The 23,158-nt window shown below is 38.2% G+C and overlaps 1 protein-coding gene across 13 annotated transcripts in view; it reads left to right on the forward strand.

The window, feature by feature from the left end:
* The window catches only part of MBNL1 (muscleblind like splicing regulator 1), a 623,451-nt gene that overhangs the window by 39,646 nt on the left and 560,647 nt on the right, over nt 1–23,158 (forward strand). For 8 of the 13 annotated variants that reach the window (XM_029615930.1, XM_029615934.1, XM_029615937.1 and 5 more), the window contains exon 1: nt 10,584–10,715. The exons of 2 other annotated variants lie outside the window; for them this stretch is intronic. The gene's annotated coding sequence lies outside the window, so the exon portion shown is untranslated. Of the gene's footprint in view, nt 1–10,583; nt 10,716–23,158 lie in introns of those variants that run through there. 3 more of the 13 variants (XM_029615939.1, XM_029615941.1, XM_029615943.1) reach the window with 3 other exon arrangements.

The following is a 23,158-nucleotide window of genomic DNA, read 5'->3' on the forward strand; positions in this document are numbered from 1 at the left end:
AGTTTGGAGAAGAGAAGACTGATGGGGGATATGAAAGAAGTCTACATAATCATGAAAGGACTTGAACAAGTTAATGTAAATAGGTTATTTACTCTCTCAGGAAATAGAAGGACCAGGGGACGCTCCATGAAGTTAGCAAGTAGCTCATTTAAAACAAATCAAAGAAAATTCTTTTTCACTCAGCGCATAGTTAAGTTGTGGAATTCATTGCCAGAGGATGTGGTTACAGCAGTTAGTTTAACTGGGTATAAAAATAGGTTTAGATAAGTTCCTAAAGGATAAATCCATAAACTGCTATGATGGTAATTAATAAGCAATAGTAGCTTGTGATCTATCTAATGTTTGGGTACTTATTACATGTAATCATGTAATCATGTATATATCTCTACAATGTTATATTGTCACCTTCATTGACATTATCTGACAGTCACCTCTTGTTAAGGAGTTTTATCTTGTTGTTGCCCTGTACTTCAATTCTGTACTTGTGTGGAACCCCCCTCGTTTTTTAATCCCTGTTATAATGTACTTTCAATCTTATTGTTCAATTGTAAACCGGTATGATGTCCCCACTAATACCGATATAAGAAAGTTCCTAAATAAATAAAATAAATACTTGCCAGGTACTTGTGACTTGGATTGGCCACTGTTGAAAACAGGATACTGAACTTGATGGACTCTTGGTCTGACCCAGTATGTCAGTGGATAACACACTGAAATCGTCGGTTCAGTGTGCTGTGGAAGTCAAAAAAGCAATTAGAATTATTAGAATGAGAATGGTGAATAAAACGGAAAATATCATAATGCCTCTGTATCACTCTATGGTGAGACTGCACCTTGAATACTGTGTACAATTCTGGTTGCCATATCTTAAAAAAGATATAGTTGCGATGGAGAAGGTACTGAGAAGGGCGAGCAAAATGATAAAGGGGATGGAACAGCTCCTCTATGAGGAAAGACTAAAGAGGTTAGGATTGTTCAGCTTGAAGAAGAGACGGCTGAGGGGAGATATGATAGAGGTGTTTAAAATCATGAGAGGTCTAGAATGGGTAAATTTGAATTGATTATTTACTCTTTCAGATAATAGAATGACTAGGGGGCACTCCATGAAGTTAGCATGTGGCACATTTAAAACTAATCAAAGAAAGTTCTTTTTCACTCAATTAAACTCTGGAATTTGTTGCCAGGGAATGTGGTTAGTGCAGTTAGTATAGCTGTGTTTAAAAAAGGATTGGATACGTTTTTGGAGGAGAAGTCCATTACCTGCTATTAATTAAGCTGACTTAGAAAATAGCCACTGCTATTACTAGCAACAGTAACATGGAATAGACTTAGTTTTTGGGTACTTGCCAGGTTCTTATGGTCTGGATTGGCCACTGTTGGAGACAGGATGCTGGGCTTGATGGACCCTTGGTCTGACCGAGTATGGCATGTTCTTATGTTCATATGTTCTTATCTTATGTTCACCTAGATAAAGAAGTCATGCTATGAGAGTCAAAGGGGGTAAAATCAGAAGTAACGGGAAATCATAGCACAAATGATTTAGACATAATCATTGGAGGGAAAATAAAAAAAAAAATGACTGCAGCAGCATTTAACATAAGAACATAAGAACATGCCAAACTACGTCTACCGGTTCACCTTTACCTACATGTTTATTAACCCCTTCAAAAAAGTGAAGCAGAATTGTGATGCAAAACTTGCCTTGGGTAAAGCAATGCTGACTTTGTTCCATTAAACCATGTCTTTCTATATGTTCTGTGATTTTGATATTTAGAACACTTTCAACTATTTTTCCTGGCACTGAAGTCAGGCTAACTGGTCTATAGTTTCCCGGATCACCCCTGGAGCTCTTTTTAAATATTGGGGTTACATTAGCCACCCTCCAGTCTTCAGGTACAATGGATGATTTTAATGATAGGTTACAAACTTTTACTAATAGATCTCAAATTTCATTTTTGAGTTCCTTCAGAACCCTGGAATATATACCATCCGGTCCAGGTGATATACTACTCTTCAGTTTGTCAATCAGGACTACCACATCTTCTAGGTTCACTGTGATTTGGTTCAGTCTATCTGAATCATTACCCATGAAAACCTTCTCGGAACGGGTATCTCCCCAACATCCTCTTCAGTAAACACTGAAGCAAAGAAATTGTTTAATTTTTCCTCGATGGCCTATTTTTCTCTAAGTGCCCCTTTAACCCCAACTGACTCCCTTGCAGGTTTTCTGCTTCGGATATATTTTAAAAAGTTTTGACTGTGAGTTTTTGCCTCTTTGGCCAACTTCTTTTCAAATTCTCTCTTAGCCTGTCTTATCAATGTCTTACATTTAACTTGCCAATGCTTATGCTTTATCCTATTCGGGACAACTGTTCTCTGTTCAACTCCCAGATCCTCATGTAAGAGTGCAAAAGGTTAACTATTAACAAAACAATTTGACAAAAAAAATTTTGTTGGAGGGAGCGGAACGTTTCATATACATTATCATAAATCCCCACCAGGGGTAATATGACTGTTGATTGTAATCATAAACGTCCCACCTCCGACCAATATATGTGATGAATGTGCAAAATGTGCTACAATCCACAAGCTTTTTGTTGGATCATTTTTTATCTGTTGCTATAAAACATTATGCATAATTAATTACGGTGAAATAAATCACTTCAATTTTAAGTGCAGTCAAACGCTCCTCGCAGCCTTGTGTACTAATCCCAACGAAGGGTAAAAAATCTCCACAGCCGCTGATGGCACAACCTAGAACGGCTTAATCGGCAGTCTCTTATGGCTTAGAAATAAGCTCGTACAACACCCCGACTTATCTGATGGTTGAGCGGGTCACCGACGTAGCCACGTTTCAGGTCCACATTGAGACCTTTCATCAGGGAGTTTGTCCTCTTGCGATGTGTCGTCGGTCAATGTGTCCCGCTCAACCATCAGATAAGTCGGGGTGTTGTACGAGCTTATTTCTAAGCCATAAGAGACTGCCGATTAAGTCGTTCTAGGTTGTGCCATCAGCGGCTGTGGAGATTTTTTACCCTTCGTTGGGATTAGTACACAAGGCTGCGAGGAGCGTTTGACTGCACTTAAAATTGAAGTGATTTATTTCACCATAATTAATTATGCATAATGTTTTATAGCAACAGATAAAAAATGATCCAACAAAAAGCTTGTGGATTGTAGCACATTTTGCACATTCATCACATATATTGGTCGGAGGTGGGACGTTTATGATTACAATCAACAGTCATATTACCCCTGGTGGGGATTTATGATAATGTATATGAAACGTTCCGCTCCCTCCAACAAAAATTTTTTTGTCAAATTGTTTTGTTAATAGTTAACCTTTTGCACTCTTACATGAGGATCTGGGAGTTGAACAGAGAACAGTTATATAAGTATCATGAAGGATTTGTTTTGAGGTTTTCATAGTATTGTAAGGATCCTTCTTAAATTGCATTGGTGCCTATTGATAATAGGTTATCCTATTCGGGAACATAGAAACTACCAATTAACAACTAAATTGTCATGAAGCCAGTTCATCTTAACCATTATCAAGAACAGAATGATGTCCTTATCATCATAGTGTTTCGTTTTTTCTTTTTTCTTTCTTTTGGTTTTGTAATGTAGCAGCCAATTACTTACTGTCTCAAGTTCACCCAAATTTTACGTTATTAATCATGTTATTAATTGTATTTTTATTCAAACTTTGTTTAGTTATTTATTCTATTATGCTTTTATTCTATTTTAGGTTATTTTAGTTTTATTTTTGTTTTTATTTTATTATTTTAAGTGAGTTTTGATTATAATTATATTGCTGTAAACCGCTTTGGTCAATTTTTATATTGGTAAAACGGTATATAAATAAGCTAAATAAAAATAAAAATTTTTCTTCTGTTGGATCCTACTTCCAGTTTTTGAATGAAGGTCTTTTGGCTAAAATAGCCTCTTTCATCTCCCCTTTTAACCATGCTGGTAATCGTTTTGCCTTCCTTCCACCTTTTTTAATGTGTGGAATACATCTGGACTGTGCTTCTAGGATGGTATTTTTTAACAAAGTCCACACCTCTGGCAAACTTTTTACCGTTGTCGCTGCTCTTTTCAGTTTTTTTTTATTTTTCTCATTTTATCAAAATTTCCCTTTTGAAAGTTTAGCACAAGAGCCATGGATTTGCTTACTGACCTCCTTCCAGTCATTCATTCAAATTTGATCATATTATAATCAGTATTGCCAAGAAGCCCCACCACCGTTACCTCTCTCACCATATCCTGTGCTCCACTGAGAATTACATCTAAAATTGCTCCCTCTCTCTTCGGTTCCTGAACCAATTGCTCCATAAAACTGTCATTTATTCCATCCAGGAACTTTATCTCTCTAGCATGTCCCAATGATACATTTACCCAGTCAATACTGGGGTAATTGAAATCTCCCATTATTTACTGCACTACCAATTTGGGACAGGATTCATCATTCCTCGCAAATCCCGAGAAAAAGGGGGCGGGGGGGAGGGCCTGTGAAAGGCCGCAGTTTGGCCGGCTGCAGCCTTTCACGCAAATGGCGCCACTGTAAAAGGTGGTGCTATTCGCCACGCTACTGCTGGCAAGAATATTCCTCACATTATCACTGGCAGTGGTGCCGTAGCCGACTTCTCCCCCTCCCCGCTCCGACTCCTCCCCTCCCGGGCATTTATATCCTATCGCATGCGAAAAGGCCCTTTTTGCGTGTGATAGGGGTTTATTGCATTTTCTAAAGGTTTATCGCATGCAATAAACCTTTAGAAAATAACCCCCTTGGTTAGCTTCCCTAATTTCTCTTAGCATTTCACTGTCTGCCTCACCATCTTGGTCAGGTGGATGGTAGTATACTCCTATCACTTTACTTTTCCCCAACATACAAGGGATTTCTACCCATAAAGATTCGATTGTGCATTTAGTCTCATGTTGGACTCTGTGCCCTCCCGGACATAAAGCACCACACCGCCTACCGGATGCTCCTATCATTACAATATAATTTGTACCCCGGTATAGCACTGTCCCATTGGTTATCCTCCTTCCTCCATGTCTCTGAGATGCCAATTAAGTCTATGTCATCATTCACTGCTATACATTCTAATTATTCCATCTTACTTCTTAGACTTCTGGCATTAGCACACAAACATTTCAAAGTGTGAGTTTCGTTTGTATTTTCATTCTGCTTTTTAATTGATTGATTTATTTATTTATTTATTAAGGCTTTTATATACCGACTTTCTTGATACAAATCAAATCAATTCGGTTTACAATGAACTAAGCAGAATAAACAATTAACCAATCAACAAGAGATACAGAGCATACAGTTACATTATAACAAGGAAGCCTTAACTTGGAGTAGGAAAATAAAGAAGGGGTGAACGGAGTAATAAATATATAAATAAAATGAAATAAAATAGAATAAATACTATATACAGAAGAGGGGGCAAGGGGCCAACCTCTCTTTAATGGATATTGAATATTGGATATTATGCATGAAAAATTTGGAGAGTTTTGTTTACAGAGATGTGTGGATAAATTTGAATTTTTTTAGCTCAGGTGAGTTTTTTGATATGGGCACTTGGACTACTTTTCTTATTATTGGAACCTCACTGTTGGGATGCCCTAATTCTAATGCATCATTAGTATCCTTTGAAGATACCTCCCTCTGAACCAAGCACTGCTGAGCGACTGTCGGCTTTCCCCTTTGTTCTAGTTTAAAAGCTGCGCTATCTCCTTTTTAAAGGTTAGCACCAGCAGTCTGGTTCCACCCTGATTAAGGTGGAGCCCATCCCTTCGGAAAAGACTCGCTTCCCCAAAAGGTTCCCCAGTTCCTTACATATCTGAATCCCTCTTCCTTGCACGCATCCACACATTGAGACTCCGGAGCTCTGCCTTCCTCTGGGGACCTGTGCGTGGAACAGGGAGCATTTCAGAGAATGCTACCTTGGAGGTTCTGGATTTATGCTTTCTACCTAAGAGCCTAAATTTGGCTTCCAGAACCTCCCTCCCACATTTTCCTATGTCGTTGGTGCCCACATGTGAAAAAGAAGACTAATATGAGGAAATGAGTGCTGTGAAAAATGCTTTTAAAGCCATAAAGGCACTCTTTAAAAATGAAAAGGAGGTCCTAATATGGAAAACAGGAAAGAGCAATGAGCACTGACAAAGTAGATGTAAAACATTAACATGGCAGGCCAAGAAAAAATTTGAGATTAAACTTGCCCAAAGAGACAAACACTAATAACAACTTTTTTCAAGTACATAGAAAAAAGGAGCCTGAAACAGAGTCAGCTGCACCGATAAGATAAAACAGGACTAGAAAAAACCCTACAAAATTAATAAAGGGGATGGAATGGCTCATGAGGCTAAACAGGCCGGGCCCTTCAGCTTAGAGAAGAGACAGCTGAGGGGAGATCTGCTAGAGGTCTATAAAATCATGAGGGGGTGGAACAGGGTAATAGAACATGGATATTTGCCCTTTCAAATATCTCCAAAATCATTTAGAAGGTTGTTAACACCCAACTCATGGAATACCTTGATGACAATGACATACTTCATTCCTCACAGTTTGGTTTTCCCAAAAACTTAAGCACAGAAACCCTCCTTCTTTCACTCACCGACTTTCTCCTCACTGGCCTTGACCAAGGTCATAGTTTCCTCATTGCATTCCTTGACATCTCAGCGGCATTTGACACGATAAGCCACAATCTACTCATCTCTCGCCTTACTCCGCTAAAACTGAACTCCTCCTCATCCATAACCAACAGACCCTCAAACTGTCCCCTTCTAATGACCCCAGGATTGCTACACTCACTTCTCATCACCCTGTACGGAACCTAGGCGTCTTTGTGGACACGCACCTGTCATTAAAGGAGGTTTCTATAAACTTATGGTCATAAAGAAGCTCAAGTCCCTTCTCCACACACAAGACCTCAAAACAGTCATCCAAGCCACTTTAACCTCCAAGCTAGATTACTGCAACTCCTTGTACCTGGGCCTTCCTCTCTCTAACATCAAACCTCTCCAGATTTTACAAAATGCAATGGCAAGGATGATAAGCAATGCTTGTAAATCAGACCATATAACCCCCATCCTCAAGGACCTACACTGGCTCCCCATCACATACTGCATTCTGTTCAAAACGCTATCATTCACAAAGCCATCCACAACCATAACTCCTTGTGGCTCAGTGAACCCTTACAACTTACTCATTCTTCCCGCCCCTCCAGAGCTTACCGCAAATACACCTTACAAGTCCCCCCACTTAAAAAGGCTCGTCTGACAGCCACCAGGGACTGCGCCCTGTCGATTGCTGGCCCCATGCACTGGAACACTCTACCCCTTAACCTTCGTTTGGAGCCATGCCCTCTTAAGTTCAGAAAAATGCTAAAAACCTGGCTCTTCACCAGGCTTTCCCTGATTAATTTTCCTCGTTTGACTACTATCCACCTCCCCGGCACCTCTTACTCCTCCCGTCGCTCCATGACACTTCTCAATTGCTCTCTGATGACTCCATGTAGCCACATAATACTGCGTGTATATTTGTAGATATGTTTTACTTTTTGCATACTGTATTCTCTTTAGTTTTCATTTTTCATTTTGCTAAATTTCGCCTCTCTGTGCTTCCTTTTGTATTTATCAGTTGCCCTGTTCCCCCTTTCCCTGTTTATTGTAATTTCCACCTTTTTTACGTTAAAATGTAAACTGATATGATGTGTATTTTAATGTCGGTATAGAAAAGCTGTTAAATAAATAAATAAAAATAAATATAAATAAATAGTACTGGGACTAGGGGACACTCAGTGAAACTAACTGGTAGCAGATTTAGACTAATTTAAGAAAGTCTTTTTTTCAGTCAACGCGCAATTAAGTTGTGGAATTTGTTGCTGGAGGAAGTGGACAAGGCTGGCTTTCAAATGATTTGGACAAGTCCTTGGAGGAGAAATCCATTAATAGTTTTTAGCCAGCTAGACTTGGGGCTCACCACATCATGAGATCTGTTTTTCAGCTGAGACGGAATCCCTCAGAATATTGCTCTTATTGTTTGGCAGCATATCATAAAAGAGTAAAATACTAGGGGGGGGGGGGGGAGAAGGAACACGCCTGTAAAATTCATTTTGCATCTGGTAATTTTTTTGTAAATTTAGGACAATTTTGAAAGCTCTTTATGCAGATAAACAGATGTATAACTGTATAAAAAAACCCAAAAAACCCAGTGAAAACCCGCAACAAGAAAAAATACCCATGCTGCTCACAGACTGGTACCTTTACCTATGTCAGAAAGTGGCGGGGAAGAGGCAGAGTAATGTCTGAGGAGGGAAAGTACACCCACAGGGTTTTTATTTTGAAAGCCCTGTGCATACTTTCTGCATGTACACTTGTACTTGCTTCAAAGCAGATGGAAATGTAGACGAGTGCTAGGTATCCGCTGGTGCACCAGTGACCTGATTTCCAAAGGGGGAACCCCACGGCACTGCAAGCCCCATGATTAATTTAAAAATTGCCCCCCCCCCGCCCAAGAATGTGATTAATAATATTCACTAAAACTGAAGATTAGCTTTATGTCAGAAATGTTTCTAAGTCATACATGTTTGAATCACATTTAGAAAGGGGAAGGGGGCGTGAGTGGAGAGGGAGGGAATATGTACACGTGTTCGAGCGTGTACATAAAAGTTTGATACCATATATAACTAGATCAGCTTTATACTACTTCGAATATCTGGGAGTGGTTCCTAGAGTGCTTCTTTCCATCCACAAGTGATCTCAACCAGCTTGTTCCAGACCCAGTAACTCAGGTGTGCCGGCCCAGGTTTATAACCCTACCACACTCTCTGCTGTTTGAGAATAGATCATGGAATGAGAAGCACTAGAGTACAGAAGGGAAGACTGCACACAAGTAGCAAATGCTGCCGAGTGTAATCCTATCTGATTCAAGTGGAAGTGGAAACTAATAGAAACAAATTGCTGGTATATCCTCTACAAGCAAACAGAAAAAGAACAAAGCAAAACTTTTTTTTTAATATTGATAAAAAACATGTGGCCCCCTCCTTCCTTGCAAGCCCTCCCACCTAAGCCAGTGAAAAGGAAATATAGGTGCATTGCAAAATATGCGGAGCCAAGCTATCATTTGCCAAATCTGACTTTCAGCAGACTTCATTTTGTTTTTGTTTTTTTTTCTTTTTAAAAGACCACAAGTCTACTCAGAAGCCTTAAAGCCCAAAGTAAAGCCAAAATTTGTGGATGGTGCAAAGAAAAGACAAAGGATGCCCAATTCCTCCTAGGCAGACTCATAGGTCGAAAGGAACAAAGAATGCATGGATGAGGCTGTAGACCAAAATATTACAAACTAAAGTTTAGGCTGCTTAATGTATAAACTATTTTAAAACCCCGGTTTCCTGACTGAGCACTGTGGCTGTACTAAGTAGAGCAAGGGCCGGTTTACTGAGCTTTTATTTCCCTATTATCACAGGATGGGAGAACAAATCAGGACCTAAGTGAGTTGGATAGGGGGAATATAGAATGGGAATGGGCGATTGTAAATGATGGATCCCAGCAACATTGCCCAGCAGATATGAATTCCAATTGAGCCTGAGAGCTCAAAAAAAGTAGCAGGAGGAAAGAAACTACTAGGCTAAAATAAATCCAAAATTGTTGTTATTGTTGTCAAGAAGAGTTTGTAGTTTCATGATATTTTAAATACGCTGATTATCTATATTTTCAATTTAGGATAATAGAACAGTTTACAGGCAAATCACAAAATATGTCAATCTGCTGTAGATTGCAGAGAGAGAGGGAGAGAGAGAGAGAGAGAGAAAGCAACCTTTGCAGCTACTGCAGCACTAACTTCACATTAAAGATAGAAGTCTGCTTTAAAACACACAAAATTTAAGCAGCATCAGTCAAAACAGAGCCTAACAATTCCATCATACTCCTGATAACTAAAAAAAAAAAAGGCAGTATTCTTTCATAAGCATGTTAATGTTTAATTTAATCCTTGATACACAATGATAGAGCACAATTTTTATAATGGCTGAAATTTAATCATCTTTATTGCAGGACACATAAGCTCAGTTTGGCCTTAATTGTCCATTAATGAGACTTTTACTCTCATGAATCTGGTTCTTGTCTGTCTAGACAGCGAATCCTGAGAATCAGTAATATGTATGTGTCTCATTTACACTATAGTACAGCTCAGAGGTTATAATGTTTTACATAAAAGATGGAAGATACCAAAAGCAGTTTCCAGGGGGTAGTTTTGTTAGGCTCCTTCATGCCCGTTTCATTTCCTTCAAACCCTGGAGAACAAATAACAGACCTTTGCGTACCGTAGAGATAAATGCTACTCGCGTTCGACTGTTTAGAAAAGGAAAAACAGCACTGCTGGAACATCTGAAAGATTTTTTTTTCCGCTTTGGCATTCTTAAGGCTCGACAAGAACGCCCAGTGCTTCCTGGTAGGGTTCTGTGCTGGGGGAGGGGCAGTGCAGGCTTGCAAGGCAAACCAGACGTTAGAGATAAGAGTCCACCGGGCTGTATTCAACAGTCTTTTCACTGCAGCTGAATGAGCCGTGGCTGTCACAATGCTTCTGTGACAAGGACATTGACAAGTTCAGCTCTAGACGTTTATCATCCTGTAATAATTGAGTTCCACCATGCCTTGGGCAATCTGTCCACAATCTGGCTGCCCCTGCAGAAAAAATGTGAGAGGTAAGTTTCCTTTTTAAAGAGTTCTTTTCTTTTGGTTGCATCCTCCCCCCAATCTCCCCTTTGGGCTGTTCGTAAATGGTGCAAACTGTACAGGGTGGCATGAGGAAGTGAGCTGCAGTTTTCGCTGGCTTTGAACGCAGGGGCTGGGCTACCACTGTTTTATGGTTTCATATCGCACACCATCTATGTAGCTGAAAAGAAAGCAGAAGGTTGCGGCTGCAGCTCTGCTTTAGGGCAGCCTCTTCCTGTCTGTTCTGCAAGCAGCGGCAGAAGCAACCAGAATGCTGTTTTTGCAGCATGCGAAAAAAAAAAGTGAAACAGGTGCATAGACTGCCTTCTTAAAAAATAATAATAATTAAAAAAACAACAACAACCCATGAATGAATAAGTTTAGTATATTAGCGCAGACCTCACAGCAAAAACAAAAAAAAGTTCAACTTGCTGCTCAGCATGCCATCCATTGTGGCTTGGCTCGCATATGGACCAAGTATGTTCACGGAGAGGTTAATTCTCCGCGTACTGAATATAAATTACACATGACATGTTTAGCAGCGCTTCCTTATATGGCGAGTGCTGTATTTCAGTATAGTATGGTTTCTGCCAAGTTTGCAGGGCGGAAAACGCCCTGCATAAGGTTTCTTCCCCCCCCCCCCCTACTGTTTTGTAGTGCGTCACTCAAAAACTGTAAGAAAAGTAAGTATACATTCTGATACTCAGGTGCCAGAGTTAAAATAACTTGGATTTTCACATTTGCATTCGCCGGGCAGGAAGTAATTAATTCCACTGTGAGCCAAATTTTTTTTTCTTTTACCAAAGTCGGAAAAATAATGATCATTTTATTTTCTCCTTTAATGGGAAGGAATTTGTTAAGGTTAGCGATGCGTCAGGAGAAAATATTTTGATTTAAGGCTCTCATAACAGGCTACATGTGACAGCTCTTATGTTCTTGCTTCCCCATAGTTCACTGTGGCATCTTTAAAAAAACCCAATACAAAACAAACAAACACAAAAACTAAATTGAGTTCATTGTCAAGGGCTGCCTGGCCCCTTTAGAAATGGTGGAGCTATTGACTGTGACCAGAACGGCATTATATCTCCCTTCAGGATGGGGAACTGGACATAAAAGAGCTGAATATAGCTTGAGAAAACATGTACATGATTGTTTTGGCCTTAAGAGAAACCAGAAAGAACAGTTATCAATTGTTACCTATAGCTGCAAACCCCCCCCCCCCCCCAAAAAAAACAAACAAACCAAATAACAAAAAAAAAAACCCCAAACAAACTGCACAAAACAAATTGCCAGATAAAATGCAAAAAAGAGAGTAAAACACTGGAAAATTAAAATTCACAAAATACAAAAATATGATCATTTTTAGCAGCTTGCAATCACTTTATAACATATGCCACACCCACATGTGCACTGTTTAGGGCTCTGTGGTGGCCGGTTATATATTGCATGCACAAATCATTTAAATATTGCTTTATTTGCCCAAGAGCAACACCTCAACATGGCAAATATATCACAGATTCTGTGCTAGTGCAAATTCCAGTAGATCTCTGAAATGAAAGCTAGCATTTAATTTTATGCTTTTTTTTATAATTAAATGAAAAAGAAATAGCTAGCTAGGCATTTTATATCAAATTGACAGTGTTCTATTATGTAGTAATGATGAGTAATAGTGCCATTATAGCATTGTATATTCTAATTCAAATATAGATTTTTAAATGTCAAGGTTTTCTTTAAAACACATATTTCTTGGTTTTCTGTAGTTTAGTATTTGTGGTCATGTGTATGGTAGAAATATTCACTGACCCAGTAATATAAACATTGCGCACAAATATTGCATTGTTAGAAATTTGTTTACCGTTCTCCATTTATACAGAATTGTTTTGAGTGTTTATATCCAAATATAAAGACAAACCAACCCGTATTTTAGACATTTCTTGGAATGGAATAGAGCAACCAGTTCGCAAGCTTAAACAACTCACCTGCTATTATCTATTTTTATTTGCGTAAAATTGCTATCTAGTTTGGGAAAGTTAATGGGAAGGTAGCAATAAGAGATAAGAGACCTATAATTTAAGGGATGTGTCTTAACACCTCTTGGTAGCCGGAATAGGATATGATTGCTACTTAGGAAAGACTGGGAGTAACCACAGCTATCATTTTGTACTGAAAGAGGTAAAACCGCGAGTCACATAAATGTGCATTTAAAAATAACATTTGCATAAACATTGATTATCTTTAAGTTTTTAATAGTGTGTTCTGTGGTTGTGTTGTCATGTTTTGCAGCCCTCCCTAAAACACACACACAAACCCATTGGTGCCCAAACACTGAAGCAACATAAAAAGAAATCTGTTTTTGTTAGTGAAGAACATTATTATAATATGCAAAGGGTAAATAAAATAGACTTTTTGAAAAAAAAAAAAAGGCAGAATCCTTTAGGTTTGGTCTTGGTGCAAACAATTTTGTATCTTCAGTTGGGTCAAGTCACAGGATGTTAACCCCTGGACTCCTCCCCCCCCCCTCTCCCTTGCCTTCTTTCCCCAAATATGCAGGTTCTGAAACAGCTCAAAGATTAGGGAGGAACCATTCTCCGCTTATAATTCTGCCATAAGGAGATCAATATGAGTAAATAAAACAATGTTTTATCTGTTAATATCTGAATAATTTCAGTAAAGCTGCAGCTATCATCTGATTCTGCCCCTTTCTAGAAACAATGTTTTAAGTAATGCAGAACAGAAAATAAAGCTTTATTGATCTTTCCTGTTCTTCCAGTCTTTAATGTTTGATTCTAATAATATTTATAGTACTACCAAGCATTCATTTCAGTAGCAAGGATTCTTATACTGCCTATAGTATGTTCCCATTTCAGAAACATTTTGCTTACAACTTGCTTATCATTACAGCCTCATGTATCCTAAAACACACAAAGTATGGATTTGAGTTTATTTCAAATTTGGCATTATTCCTCATTTCTGAAAAGTGTGTTTTTTGAAGAGAACGGTATATAAGGTTTTAAAATAAAATAAATAAATAAATTATATTCTCATTCTTACCCAAAAATGACTACATGGACATCTCCATATAGTGTTCTTCCAGTATACTTTTAATTGTTAGGCAGCCTAATACATTTATTCATTTTCATCATCATTACCATCATCATCATGTATGTCATGCTTGTCCATCAGGAGCGCAAAGCAAGCTACAACTCCACAGAAATATATCTAACAGTATGAGATAGTAACAGAAATAGGGCATGCATCAAACAAGGCACGTAACACAGAATAACAACTATAGGGCAGTTAGGGTGGATATTTGTAGTGCAATTAGAGCGAGTATTCCTGGTTGTCATTTGGGGTGGGTTACTGAGCATTGCAAAACATACATCCAGTGAAGTGTGGGTGTCACTAATATAAGTCTATAAGAAACATTGTTCTATGCCACCATTCTGATGTGTGTGCAGTTCAGACACACACATCTAAAGACGTGACGTGAGTTGGGAATATATGTTCAAAAAAGCCATATTTTCAGTAATTTTCTGAAGGCTAGTATATTTGTTGCTATTCTGATGATGAAAGTCAGGGAATTCCATAATTTTAGAACAGTACCTGAGAAAGGTGACATGCTTGTTGACATCATTGGTCATGTTTATGGCAGTGACCTCCAAGGTAGGGAGAAGTGGACATATTTACATTTTACATTTATTAAAATTTATGAATCGCTTAAGACCAAAAATAGGTCTAGGCGATATACAATGGAACAATCATAAAATTCAATAATAAAACAAAATAGCACAAAACACTAAAACTAAGACTTAACAAATTTAAAATGAAGACATAGTAAAACATAATCAATTAAGAAAATAATAAGAGCATATATTAATAAATAAATGAATACAAACTTAAAAATAGGAAAATTTAAACAGAAAGGTTTTAAGAAATTTTCTGAAGTTTTTTACTGTCAAACTGATGAAGTTCCAATAGGAAAAAATTCCAAAGGGCAGGACCGGCTATTGAAAAAGCGCACTCACGAGTTATGTGTAGAAGTGCGGCTCTGGGAGATGAACATCTAGCAATCCACGCTGGGAGAACACAGTTATAGTGGGTTGGTAAAATTTTAAAATAGCATTGGCCCATGGACAGGTCTGGTGGTTAATTAGTTTACAGATTGTCATTCTAATTTTTTATTTGATTATTTCACCAATAAGAAGCCAGTGTAACTCGATCAATGTTGGAGTAATATGGTTGAAATGCTTCAGTCCAGTTATTAAGCGAGCTGAGGAATTTAGTAACAGCTGTAATGGTCGAAGTGTTGTAAGCGGTAGGGCAGTATATAGACTGTTACAGTAATCAATGATGGGAAATATTGAGGCTTGTAACGCGGTGCAAAATTCAGGAGCGAATAATAGTTTCTTAAGGCCGGCAAGAACACGAAGTCTAAAGAATCCTTGTGATATAATTGTTTAACTTGAGGGCGAAAAGAAAGCATGCTGTCTATTGACACCCCAAGGCTTTTGATTTGGCTTTTGACTGGAAAATTTGAATTTTCTAGCGAAAAGGTGTTTTCAGTGAAAGACTAATAAGGGCTATAAATGGCAAGAAACTCTGTCTTGGACATGTTTAAAGAAAGCTTGTTGTGTTTTAGCTAATTTATTTATTTATAAATTTTTATATACCGACATTCGTATACACATCACAAAAGCAGATATTAAGGTGGTCAATGGTATCCTGCCAAGAAGTGTGCATGTGCAAAACAAATTGTATGTTGTCTGCATATACTTTGTAACAATCGGTTAAGTTAGATAAAATTCTGCAAATCTGAGCTAAATAAATATTGAACAGGAAAGAGGAAAGTGTAGACCCCTGGGGAAAACCAGTTTTAATTTGAGAGACAGATGGGAATTCATTTTTGAATTTAACAGATTGAAAGTAGTCAGAGAGATATGAATGGAAACAATTTAGAACTTTACCTGACAGAAATGGGCTTGTAGAATGGTGATTTAGGTAGAGTGGTGCATCGCCGTTTAGGGCTTTCATAGTAACATATCATACATAGTAATCACAGCAGAAAAAAACTAAATAGTCCATTCAATCTGCCGCGCCATGCAGGTTAACTCCAAGCCTTATGTTAAGGGTGGTTATATTAACTAGTGAGGCCAGAACTGGTTTTAGATGAACTATTGGTAGCCAGTGTAGGACTTTTAAGGTGGATGTGATCCTCTTGGACGTTTTAGAATTTAAAAGCATTCGAGCTGCACTGTTCTGTATGAGGTGCAGGTGCCAGGTAAGGCTTTTTTGGGGCATCGCAATGTAGAGTGCGTCACAGTAGTCAAAGCTGGAGATCACACAAGTCTGAATGTCTGTGGCAAAGGTATGTCTGTTTAAGAAGGGGTGGAGATGGCATAGTTGGAAGAAATCACCTATGTCTGCAGCCTGACCCTGAGGCTTGAAGGTGGGCTTAAAGTCCAGTATGAATCCCCAGCTATGGACTTGGTGGCTGAAGAGAATAGCTGTCCCGTTTAATGTTACTTGAGGCCATGTGAGGACTGGGTCTTTTTTCCCCACTCACAGTAATTCAGTTTTTTTGTGGGTTGAACTTTAGTTTAATGTGGTGTAGTCAGCCATAAATCATTGCCAGGGATTAATTTATTATCCCTATTGCTCCAGTGGAGTCTGAACCAAGAAGGACCATGCGTGGATTGGAATATCATCCACGTAAGTGTAGTACATGATCTGATGTTTTCTAATGAGATAGCCTAGTGGGAACATGTAGATCTTGAGCAGCATGGGTGATAAAAGTATTCTGTGGTACTCCACAGGAGAGAGAGTGAGAATAGGGATGTGAAGAGACAGCTCCCACCATGATAGTCTGAGAGCAACTGTGGAGGAAGGATTTCAAGTAGTCCAACTTTAGGTCATCTATACCCAAAACCTTTCGGCAGGAGATTAGGCTTTCGAAGTCCACGGTGTCGAACATCACAGAGAGATCAAGGAGTACCAGCAAGGCTACCTGTTGCTTCAAAACTCCATGCTAATTTTTGTATTGTTTGTGAGGCTTTATGACGTATCTCTGTAAGATTTTCATGTTATAATTGCTAAAGGAGCCATCTCATCATATTAGTACAGTCAGGGCATGTCTCTGTCATATAGCAGATGCCAACCTAATACCTGTTTATGTGTTTAGATAATACAGTTTCCTACGGGTCTTGTTTAAAAAGAATTTCTTCCATGGGAGGGGGAAAAGGTTATTGAATAAAGCTGTACATCTCTATTAATATTTTATAGATCTACATGAAAGTGAGGAGGAAATCAGTTATACTGAGGAAACCCCTTTTACTAACTGGAAGTTTTAGAAATGACCCTGTTATGCCTTTAAAATAAATTCCAGTTTGAGGCTGGTAGATTAGTAATAGCTACAAATGGCTATCCCATATGCTCCTCTAAATAGACCTTATATAGCCAACTAGTTAAATCCTCTTAGTGATCTTAATTCACAGACTCCCAGTATTACTGTATTTGAACCATTGTATATACATTGCAAACTGATACTATCTTTATCCTACATCATTAATGCCATACACAGTATAATGTGAAAAGCTCAAAGTTTGTTGAAATAAATTTACAGTTGCATGTTGACCCTTTTTTTTTTTAAGAGGATTCTGTGAAGAATGGCAGACACTAGGCTTTCAACATGCTAAATACTCTAGCAAATATGTAACAACATACTGTCACAAATGACAAATATACTAATTTGATTAAATGTACTCTATAATGAATGTAGTTGTTAAAGATGAATTAGACAGTCCTTTATTTAATTTGTAATCCACTGTGAGTGGACATAATATTAAGTAAAATAAATAAATAAAAGTATGGGCTGCTTCAGGTGACTCCCTGTCGAGTGCTGTGCACTTTACGATAATTAAACATGCTGAATTATGTCTTATTTTGTAGCCTTATTCCTGAAAGTTTAGAACCTTTTATTAGCACACACATGAATCATGTGTACTACATGTTCATATCCACAGTGTCAAAACTGTAGAATGCATTAGAAAACTTGGTTAGAGCCTCCGAAGATTAATTAAAATGCTATTCATTGTGTGCAGCTTGTCAGATAAACCTCTTCTCCCACCAACTTATCTGAAGTAATGATGAAAGGAGACCAATCATTGAACTTTGGTCTAAACTGATATTTTATGTTTGATATTTAATTATTGTAATTATTTTACTAAGATAAATCCTGGATATCAGAATCCATTTAAAATAGTAATTCCTGGGTATGGTAAAAATGATTTTTGCTATAAAAGTTACTTGACTGCTTGGCCTTCTGGCAGAGCTATAAACAGTTCTATGTTTGATTCTAATATTGGAAGGTGATATAACCATTTACAATGTTTTTCAGAGAATCAGTGTATTTACAGTTTTATAACATTTTTTAACACAATAGCTTATAAAAAGGTACAGAAAATATAACCTAAGTAATTTTGTCTTTATGTGCCAAAAAATTAATAGAGTTTAGCAGCATGGTGATAACAATACAACAAATCAGAGATAATCTGGTAAAGAAGAATATGCATCAGATATGAAATCCTAACCTAAGCATTTTTATAAAGTAAAAGTAGAAGGCTGCAATTATAACTTGCCAACTAAGTAAATATACTTCTTTTTGTCCCCTTGCTTTGTGGTTACAGAACTGGAAAAGATAGGCCAACAAGTAGGTCATATAGCAGATTTACTTATTTATAGAACAAACGCCATCATGATGTATGCAGGCTTCCTTAAAAATAATGATATACTTACCTGACCCATGGTATTTGAATTGTAAGTGATTGTTTCTGTAGTGAAGAGCAAACACGATGGTGAATTTAATGCAACAAAGTTCATCCTAGACTGGGATCTGTTGGGCCCTCTAAGCCTGAACTTGCCCTTTCAGTTTTACATTGTAAAAATAATCTGTGTCTAGGCTCCAGTTACTTTTGGGTTGGTGTCAGAGTAGCAAAGCCTAAAATATGTCTAGACTCCTTTCCTCTGGGACATGTAAACAGAACACAAATGCTATAGGGTACATAGTGATGGTACAATGTTTATTTCTGGTTTTTTAACTTGAGCAGAATTATTTTGTTTGCAATTCCTTTCCAGTCCTGCCTAATATGATTTCTGAGCACGTTGTTAAGAGTGCATGTGCCAGTTTATCCATATCTCATTTTTTAAAATAGGATGATTGCAGTTTACAAGGAATTTTTCATTCTGAAAAACTATTGGTGATTCCGAATCTAAATGACACTATGAGAGGATTAATTAGACACAAAACATCAGGATCATTTTTCATCCTTAAATATGTTACTAAGAGAAACATACTATAAACGTGATGCCTATCAGTTAAGGAAGAAGAGTACATGTACTAACATGATTATGAAAACAACCCATTGAGTAGCTGTTTCATAAACTATAAGCTAAATGCAGTTGATTACTTCATAATATAAATAGGCAGTAGTGTCTTATAGCCACCTGAATCACATACTAAATTAAACTTCTATCTCAGGAATAATATAATACTGATAATTCAGTCAAGTGATTAAATCATGTGCGTTAGACAGGAAAATGTATTGGAAATCTGGCTTACATTGAGGGTTTTAATGCAAGCTTGTTCAGTGGAAAACTTGGACCTTTCTTCTACAAAGATCATTTAACGCTAGCCTCAGTTTTTACAAAAAGGAGTTTTATGGGCTTATTTATTTATTTATTTTTGATTTTTATATACCGGAGTTCCTGTATAAGATACAAATCACTTCGGTTTACATTTAACATGTAAACTTAGTCACATATTAAAAAATTAACTAATCAATTATTACTTTTTTTTAAACAGAAGTTCCAGTCTTTCTGCTTTAGTCGTGGTCATAGCCTAAACATGTGTGGTTGGGACGCATGGCATCAGCCTTTTAAATTTTACAGGTTCTCATTCTCACACAAAAGACAAAGAAGGACCTAGACTTTACATTTAATCTTGCCAAAAGGAATCTAGTGCCTGTTATGGCAGAAAGATAATACAGACCTACAAACATAGCCTAAAACTGCATCAGAATAGTAATAAAAGATTCTAGCCTGATGCAGTGGCAAGAAAGAATATATTCAATGAAGCGTGCTTACAGCTGGAAAAATGGATACAAACCGACAAAATAAAGATACAAAATGTACAGTGCAGTATCTTTATTCAGAGGGAGATCCCCTAATTCAGGAGTGGCCAATGCTGGTCCTCAAGAGCCACAAACAGGCCAGGTTTTCAGGATATCCGCAATGAATAAGCATGAGACAGATTTGCATGCTAATCTATCTCATGCATATTCATTGCGGAAATCCTGAAAACCTGGCCTGTTTGTGGCTCTCCAGGACTGGAGTTGGACACCCTTGCCCTAATTAATGTCAGGATAATTACTTTATTTTCTTTCTCTGGTTATGCCACAGCACAATGCATTCATAGGCAGAAAGAGCCTTTTTCCTTTTGCTATCAGATCTTGGGAACCTTAAAGAACTAGCATATAAAAAGTGTGAATGCTGTGTTAAGAACACCGTAATCTTTGCTCTAAAATGTTGAACTTTAGCAACATTCTATACAAATTGAATAGTATTTGCTAACATCTCTTCCTATAGCTATTATAAAAATATTATTTCAGCATTTACATAGTTCCCTATGCCCTTTTTCTCTAGTTCCAGAATCTGTGCTTGCTGTCTTGTGACACCGTATGTCTGGAACAGCATTAATGAACTGATGATCTTTCTCACTCTCTGGTTTTATTCAAATCCCACTTAAAAACCCACCTTTTGGACTTTGCTTTTACATCCAATAATCCTGACTCTTCCAGATCTTAGTCTTTTCCATGTAAACAAGGTTACTGTAATAGTTTAGTAATTGCTACAAATTTGTCTTGTTTGGGTGTCTCAACTAGACTGCAAGTTCTGTGGATCAGGGATGGTCTCTTGTGCATTTGAACAGTGCTGCATACCTAGTAGTACTATAGAAGAGTGGCTCTCAACCGGTGTGTCGCCAAGCACATGCAGGTGTGTCGCCACACTTCCCGGTCCCCCCGCTCACCCAGCTGCTCCCCCTGACTCAGCAAAATAGGAATTCATCCTCCGCCCGGTCTTAAAATTCTGATAGCCCGGGCGGACTGCAGCAGGAGAGCTGGAGTCAGCAGCACCAGCATGGTCTCTTCTTCCCGCCCCCCCCTCCCCCGGGCCCAGAAGAGGAAGAGGTGAGCAGCGGCCGCGCGCGCGGGAGAAGAAGAGACCATGCTAGTGCGTACAGCATCAGCCCGAAGAAGAGAGGCGCGGCCTGAAGAAGAGCTGCGTGGCACAGAGCGAAAGAGGAGTAACGTCAACCCCTGTGGCGGATGAGAGTCCTTTCTTGAGGCCGTAAGGGCTAGAAGTAGCGGAGGCTGCTGCTGCCACGAGGGCTGGAAGTGGAGGAGGCTGCTGCTGTCGCTAGTTTGGTGGGGGGAGAGAGAGAGAGTGAGTGAGTGAGCAAGCATATGTGTTTGAGATCTGCTGTGTGTGTGTGGGTGTGTTTGTGAGAGAGAGACACACATTATGTATGTAAGTGAGTGATTGAGAGCTTATATAAGTGAGAGAGAGAGCATGTGTATATGTGTGTATGATTGAGAGCCAGTAAGAGCTTGTGTGTGACAGAGAGAGGAGAAAGTTGCAAGCAAACCATCCCTCCTCCTGCTAATTCAAAACAATCTCAGGGCACCTGGATATCAAACTTTCCCAGGTATGCAGAACAAACCATTTGTTTATCCTTATTTTTAATTATTGGGCCTTTATGTCTGCTATTTTGAAAATTTTATTGGTATCTAGAAATTTTTTATATGAGTTTTTAATTATTGGATATTCCACTCATCAGCTTTTTTAAAATAATCTGTTCTTTTTGTTAGTATGGTTTTGCTGCTATTGATTTTATAATTCTTGATTTGTTTTATAAGGACTGTTGATGTTTCTTTTTTTCCTTTGTTACACTGTTGCGGTTTCCAGTTCAGTTTTCGTCTGCATGTTTCTAGTTGTGCTTTATGGTCTCTTTATTCTTTGTTAGGTGAGGGTCTGCACAGGTGACTGAGGTGAGGTTTTCTGCTGGTGTGTAGTTTTGTGTAGGGCTCTATAGCAGCCTGGCTTGGTCCGTTTCCTAAGAGGAGATGTATTGGTGTCTTAAGGCCTGGTGTAATATTTTCAGTGTTGCCTTTTCTTAGGTAAGGTGGTTACTGTTTGAGTTCTGGAAATTGGTGCTATTTTGGTATGGGATGTTTACTATTTATGCAATTTTTGTTTTTCCCTTGTGTCATTTGTTTTTCCATTGTGTCATTCTTAACAATAAAAATAATACTGGACCTTTATTTTTTATTTCCTCCATGAATCGTAATGAGCAGTGTGTCACACATGTGAGCATGGTCTGTCAGGTGTTTCACGATACAAAAAAGGTTGAGAACCACTGGCATAGAATACCAATCATTATGTTTAGCATGTCAGATAAACTGGTTTAGGGTACTGCCCAATTTTCTCACAGTAAGGGTGACCAACACCGGGTTCTCAAGAGCTGCAAACAAATCTGGTTTTTGAAATACCTACAATGAATATGCCTGAAATATTTGTATATGCTGCCTACATTGTATGCAAACATATCTCATGCATATTCATTCTACATATCCTGAAAGCCAGAATTGTTTATGGCTCTGAAAGAGCAGAGTCCTATATCCTACACACATACTGTAGCTACAAGTCTCCCGACGAGTTTACAATCTAAGCGGGTACCTGAGGCAATGGATGGCAAAGTGGCTTATCCATGGTTCCAATATCAGTGGGAGAAGGAGGATTTGCACCCTGTGGGTCTGGTTCCCAGCCCTTTAACCACTAAGCCACCCCTCAATCTTGTAGTAAAGTGGGACTTTTATATCTTTTATTTCATTATGTTGCTCAGAAATATTGTCATGCACTATAGAACGGGTTCTCAGTCCAGTCCTTGGGACACGCCTAGCCAGTAGGGTTTCTAGGATATCCATGAAGAATATGCATGACATAAATTTGCATGCACCGCTTCCATTGTATGCAATTCTATTTCATGTATATTCATTGAAAACCTGACTAGCTAGGTGTGCTCCGAGGACTGGATTGAAAATCCCTGCACTATAGCAATAGTATACTTTTTCAAACATTAACTTTTATTGAACACTCAGTAAAAGTATAGTTATTTTGTCTGTTAGCAGAACTGAAAAATATTTTTGAAATGTCTATTTAACTTATTAAACAAGACCAAACAAACTTTGCAACGGAGTAGCTCATTTAAATTGTAAGAAAGTCATTTTTTTCACTTGACCATATAATTGTAGAGTAGAAAGACTGCTGAAATAAAATTATGAACAAACTGAGCAATCTAATAAGTGGTGCAAATTTCATG

The sequence above is a fragment of the Rhinatrema bivittatum genome, chromosome 9, assembly GCF_901001135.1.
Source record: "Rhinatrema bivittatum chromosome 9, aRhiBiv1.1, whole genome shotgun sequence".
In the NCBI taxonomy this organism is placed as follows: Eukaryota; Metazoa; Chordata; class Amphibia; order Gymnophiona; family Rhinatrematidae; genus Rhinatrema; species Rhinatrema bivittatum.